The following is a 6,952-nucleotide window of genomic DNA, read 5'->3' on the forward strand; positions in this document are numbered from 1 at the left end:
ATGGATTTTCCAAGTACGTACAAAACTGACTTTGCATATTAGCCGATAAGACTTCCAGTTGGGACTCTCAGGGAAGATGCTGTCTATCGGCTCTGAAGTCCTCATGGTTGCTGCTTGGTGTCCACCTGTGGGTTTCTGTGACAGTCTTCATTTGTTGTAAAGAAAAGCTTATTTGATGAAGGATTATAGCTACACTTATGTGTGGATTAAATGATAAGGGTCGAATGTAGTTGGAATTACACTTATCTATCAAAGTGGTGGTAATAGATTCTCTTCTACAATCCATGAACTCACTACCACTGGGGAAATTGGCAAGATTTTCAGAATAAGGTACGATTTTTCTCATATGTAGTGAACCTGTAAGTTCAATTAGACAGCTGTTGGTTAACACCACCATGAGAGTGCCTCTCATTGCACCTTTAGATATCTTGGCATCCTGGTTATTGTTGTGGTTCACAGGTGTTACAGCTAGGCAAAACTTCTTCCCTCGGCAGATTACACAGTTCTCTCTGATACTGTGGAAACTAGACCAAAGGAGACTTTCAGAATAGGTCCATCTAGAATCATCTAAGTCCCTTCTCTCTCATGCCATAAGATTTTATTGTCTTCAGCAATAGAGACTTACCTTCAACTTCCAAGGGGGTGCCAAGGGCAACAGCAATATCCTATATTGTTTGGAGCACTCGAATTGCCCTAACCAATTACTCAAAAGGAGAGATCTCTCATGCCTGGAACTCAGAGTTTTGTTAGTGTATGGTTCATGTCAGCTACAGTAGCAACATAATTTAATTTAGGATTTATAAAGAGAGATGGATGTCAGGTAAATATAAAACAATATGATTCCTTAAAGTTTTATCTAACAACCTTGGTGTTATTTGTCCATCCTCCCTCCTTCTCCTTTGGTACTGACCTTCCTCCCTCCCTGCCCAGTTGGTGTTCCCTCCCTGATTTTAGACACATCTGCAGCACAGCTTCTGCCTCTATGATTCAGAGAATATCACAGAAGAGTGGCTGGAAAGATTGTAAGAGCTAGACTAGCAGGAAGTCCGGTGTGAGACTCTCTCCTAGCAATGGCTTCATAAACAAGACAGGAACAATGAGAATATCAATAGACAGACTAATGCAAGTGGGGGAGGATTCTTGGGGAGTCCCACCGCTAGACAGAAGACTACAGGCGACTGGCGTGAAGGGAGGAAACAACCCCTCTCAGGAATGAGCTCCATTATTGGGTAATCAATACAAAGTGGTCATCCCTGAAACCATATATAAGTAACAAAAACGGACTCAGTAGATTGTAACTTTTGAGCATACACATAATAAATAAATAATACATATGTAACAATTATAATTAAAGAAAAAAATCTATAAATCTGAGAAAGTGGGAGACTTGGGAGGATTAGAGAGAAGGAGCATAGGACGGGGTTGGGGGAGGAAAGAGAAAGGCTGAAGTGATGCAATTACATTTTAATTATAAATATATTAAAAATAAAATCAGAAGACACACACACAAGAAAATTATTTGCTTGAGATGGAAAAAAAGATTTTCATCGAAGAACTGAACAGTAAGCCTTGGAATTTGGAGTGACTATGTCAGGTGTGAAACAGGCAGAGCCTACACTTAAGCAGCTTCTTGGCCTGGACCCAGGACTCTAGAGACTAAGAGTCAAGCTACTGCTGTATCTCTGTGTATCTCTGTGTACCTCTGTGTCAGGGCTTCTAGCTCCCTGATGGGGTTCTGCACTGGCAACCACTATTTTGATATCACCCTTTCTGCAGTTATAGGAACTCCATCCAAAGCACTGAGCGTTACCCAGCATTCCTCAGTCATATCAATGACTCTCAGCAAACAGGTGCCTAAGGTTCTAGATCTTTATTGTAACTAAAGTTTCCCTTTTCAAAAAGACTCTAAGTGAACGAAGCAGCAAGATTCCTCTCAGAACACATTAATATAAGTTTATTTTCCTAAACTTAAAAAAATAGATTTAATAACAATTTTAAAAACCTATGGTTTTACCTTTGGGCAGGGCTGGGGAGCAAGCCCCAGCATCTTGGGCATGGTAAGAAAGTACTCCAGCACTTAGTTACAGCCCAACCTTAGCTTTTTGAGACAGGTCCTACTACATTGCCCAAGCTGGCCTCCAACTTGGAGTCATTCTGCCTCCACCCCCTGTCATGTTAAGCTGTACTTCTCCTAAACCAATAACACCATGACTGTCTTCTCTACTGCAATTAACCTTGGATTCTGTCCTGGAGTTGATCAAGCTCAAGGACAACTAACGCTCCGCATCAACTCAAGAACCATCCCTGTCTGCCTCCTAGCCTTGCTTTCACATGATTCTCTCTGAGGCTGTCTGGCTCCCTCTGCCCTGCTAAGGAAGCTGTGGAGTGCTGCATTTGAGGCTGGAAAAAAAGCACTGTTCATAACTAGTTTGAAACCATCCATCTAAATCTAGCACATAGAGTAAAAATAAATAAATAGATAGATAGAACTGGAAAACATCAATAAAGTAATCATAGAAGGAAAGTACAATTTGGGGTGATTTTGTCCTGATTTAGATTCTCTTACCCAGGGCAGCTCCAGTGTCCCATACCCCCATGAGAAGGAGGAGCTAGGCTGAGGCTTCATTAGCCATAATGATAATTGCATCCCATTTTCAAAGAGGCTATTATCCCCAAGGCTTGAAGTGTGCTATAAACATTAATTAATTTGAGCTCTGGGTAGCCCAGTACCATTCCGCCTTTTGTAAAGAAGAGTAAACAGAAGTGAGTAGCGATCAAAAGTTAAGTGGTTTCCCAGGGCTCATTCAGCCAGCCAGTAGAGCTGGCTGTAAACAAAACTCAACCTGAATGACAACCCCAGTAGCCCTCAATGACCCAGGAGGCCAGCAGCAGAGGCAGAGGGATTGAGGCCATAGCTACATTGTAACCAGACTTGGAACAAATTTCACTTATTGTATTTAATGGTGAGCAAACACTGTGACCGGACCAAAAAATGGACCGCCCCTTGTGGCCAATAGCTACCTCCTCTTTCCAGTTTCTTTTCAAAGCAAGACTTCTCAAACTTGACTCTGCACCCACATCGCCTGGGAGTCTTGTTCACCTGCAGATCCATCCAGAGTACACATATTGGTGATGAGGCCAGAGTCATCACAGAAGCAAACACCTTACCATGCTGACTTTGCTGGTGGATGCCTTGTGTGATAACTTTCTGTGTTGTTTTCTTTCTTGCTGGGTTTTTTTCTCCCTATCCAACCCTGTTCTGTTTGACTTTTCCCAGTACCCATGTGTTATAGTTTTATGCCTCCTACCCCTTCAATATTGGTGTATCATATTTATAGAGGGGAGCAGGTCTTCGGAGCTCAGTTGGAGGAATTTTGACCTTATTTGGAATTTAGAGGCAGAGTTGTGAGCATAGTGTGCTGCCACTATCAGGCTGAGATCTGGCTCACCTGCCCTTTGATCCCAGCATGGAGACTGCCAGTCCTTTGAGCAGCTCGGCTTTGGCTCTTCCTACAAAATGCACAAGGGGAATTTCACTTTGTGATATTTATTATACAATATAAGTATTTTTAGTATTTCTCAGCCTTCCCCTTAAAGAGGAAGCACTCAACTAAAAAGAAGCATCAGAGCGTACACAAATTTGTATTGTTTGAGCAATGAACAAATATGATTAAGAAACAAAGCATGGATTGCATTTAAACAATCTCAAGGCACAAAGATGGGAAAGTATTTAATCAGCCAGTCATGGTTCTCCTCCCCCCCCCCCCTTCCATGAAGATCAGTGTCTGGACATTTTAGAACCTTTGAGTAAATTTTTCCAGTTTTTACCATAAACGTATTTACTGAGTGCAGAGTTATCTCTAACAGAGACAGCTAGTTGTCTAAGATATAGAGTTGAGTTGAGCTCAGAAAAACTCATAGTCTAGTTTATAATCGCATGCATAGAGGTAAGAGATCTCAGGAAGACCCCCATTGAGGAGTGGGGAGGATCCTTATAGGACACACTGAGCCTAGAATTTCCCAAGCAAGGAGAGAATGAAGCCAGATGAGGTGGAGCCCACTCTCACTCAACAGAGAAATCCTTGGTTAGCCTTAGAGGCTCATTATTACAAATCATTCATCATACACTACACACATAAGGGAGAAGGGGAGAGGACCCGAGTATTGAGGGGACCCTGGTCAGAGATGGCAAAGACCTGGCTTGAGAGGCCAGCCGAGGGGAGCAGAAGATGATGAACTTCGATCCTGTCTGGAAGCAAAGATTGAGGATGACTTGTTCATAGATGAGCTGTGTGAGGCGTAGAACTGCCACTTAGAGTTTTACACGTCATAATTGTTAACACAAATCTTTATTCACTGTCAACCAATTTTAAAAGAAGACCAATAGTGCCCAATTTCCATAAAAATTCTCCACATGTTCCTTATTCTACTGAAAGTAGTAGCTGCTTATGCACTGACAGCACACGTGTTTATGTGAAAAGAAAGACAAGGAGAAGAAGAAATACAACCAGATATTTCACTGTGGCTGTTCAGAAGTATCTCACCAAGATGTGTTTAAGATTCTCTGAAAACATAAACTGTAAACACTTAAACATGAAGAAAACTTTGAGATGAAGCAGTACCAAATTATAGGTTATTAGTAAGTTTGTAAAGTTATCCTCCTTTCCTGACCAAAGTCTACCTACAGCTCTGATCCAGACACGTGCTGACCAATATCCAGTAAACAGTTCTATAAGGTATGCAGGGGGAACACGCTAGTGAGCCATGGCTGGTGACAATACTAATCACTATGGTATAGTTATCAGAATCTCTGTGACCAATTTCAGACCATCAACAAGGTATTCCTAAACACAGTGTGGGGAAGCAGTGTGGCGCTCACTCTTCAACACCATCTAGTGTCTCCCTTACACACACAACAGCTCCCAATATGTTCAAGAGTACAAGGTAATCACAATATGTAAAGCAATAAGGAAATGTGGGTGTGACCTTTGCTCTTAATATAATTTATGTAATTGTACACCTTTTGTAATTCAGTTCTGATCGATGGGTGCAGTTTCAAAGAAGCTTGCAAACTGGGGGAAATTGAACAGCTGGCTCTCAAAAGTCGTGACAGCACTGCTACTTCCCTGACACATAGGACTGCGTGTTGACTAGGTTTCTTTGGACTCCCTTAGCAAATGAAAGTATTGAGCTTACTCTTGGATTCTGGAAAAGGTCCATCTTGCCAGAATCTTATGGATAGCTCCTAGCCAAATTGTACATACAGCAACTAGTCGTGTTCTGCTGGATGTCAATGTCACGGTTTCAGATAAATTCACATTAATGCAGATTAATGCACATAACACCCAGAAGAAGCTATTATCACCCCCAGTTTGTGAGGAGAACTACAGTAAAGAGGTGGTTTGGACATTGATAATGCCACTTTGAACCCTCTCTCTAAGGTTGATAGATAAATTAAAATATAGACTATCTCTGCCACCTTAACTGTACTTAGATCTGGATCTGTAATACAAACACTGCTTATGAACCAGGATTTAGGCTCCTGTAATGCTACTGGGATAATTTACATTTTCACCTGCCTCAGAGCACTTGGAATAATCATCCACTTTAATCATGTATATCTATCGATAAGAAATGATTGCAACATGACAATGTAGTTATTTGATTCACTTAATGTGGAAAACAGCTACGGGTTTAATTAGGAGCAATTTAGCATACATTTTTATGACTGACGCCTATTTCTCTTCATGCCACAACTTGCAGGGAATTAAGTTATAAAAATAGTTCATATGCCGATAAAAAAACCGCAAGCTCTGCTAGATTGAAAACAAAGAAGGTAATTTGTACTGTCAAAGGATCTTCTTAGAACTTCGGATGAGGGATGGAGGGTTGAGGTGCTGGGCGGTTCAGAGCAAGAGATACAAAATCTGGAAGGATAAGCTCACCTTCTGAAACAAGCTTTGGCCCAGTTCCTTAAACTCAGCTTGAAGCTACAATAAATGGAGTCTCCAAAAGCTCAAACCTTGCAAGCCGGTGTGCTCAGCTTCGCAAGCCCCTTCCCAAGAGGCTTACGGATGCTCTAAGATATGGAAGCGTCCACACGAATATAATAACTCAGTACTACTCACTATGCTCACAGAAAAACTTAGCCTTTTGAGTGCTAATTGCATTCGGATTCCCTGGTTTATTTCAGGTGTTTCAATTTCAAGTTTAAAATCACCCAACTGTTTTCACACCAGAATCCCCCACCTCTGAAGGGAGGCGGGTGACACGGACTCCTCAGAGGTCCAGACTGTCCTCCCTATCTGAATTACTTGGATTCAATTAGTTTACCTAGTTCAATTAGTTTACTACAGCTCAGTTTTCCTCTGCTCTTTTCAGGATCCCTTGCTGACCTTTCTCCAGGGCCTGTTCTAGCTATTTTTAATTTTTTTTTAAAAAAAATGTTTTTCTCTTACTTGACCACAAAAATACCGCTGGCACCACCTTTAACAACTTTAATGGTGCGTTGTGTAAGAAGGTATTTGTTTTATGTGCTGGAGGTGTGGGCAAAACATCAAGGCAAACTAATTCCACTGTAGAATTGAAAGAAGTGGTTGGTAGGTTAAAGGCCTTAAGAAGGATAGGGCCTAAGATACTCTGTCTGAAAAGCAGGGAGGCACCTCCATCAACCCAGGGCTATCTTCAGGAGAAGCTGACTGGAGAACAGGAGTAAGGGAAAGTAGACAGCAGTGGCCATCACTGGGCCCAAAGGCAATGGGCTTCATCATGTTGTATTGCCTCCTGCCGAAAAGGTTTGCGTATTTTCCAAAAAGGTCTGTTCGTGACATCTTCTCCACGTCTCTCTCATCCCTTTTGAAACAGTAGATGCCCCAAGGCAAAAGTTCAAGAATCACACTTTTTTGTTTTAAGTCTAGTCTCACACTGACATGCCATCGATTCTTTTTTTTTT

This window comes from Mus caroli, chromosome 2, assembly GCF_900094665.2.
Source record: "Mus caroli chromosome 2, CAROLI_EIJ_v1.1, whole genome shotgun sequence".
NCBI lineage: Eukaryota > Metazoa > Chordata > Mammalia > Rodentia > Muridae > Mus > Mus caroli.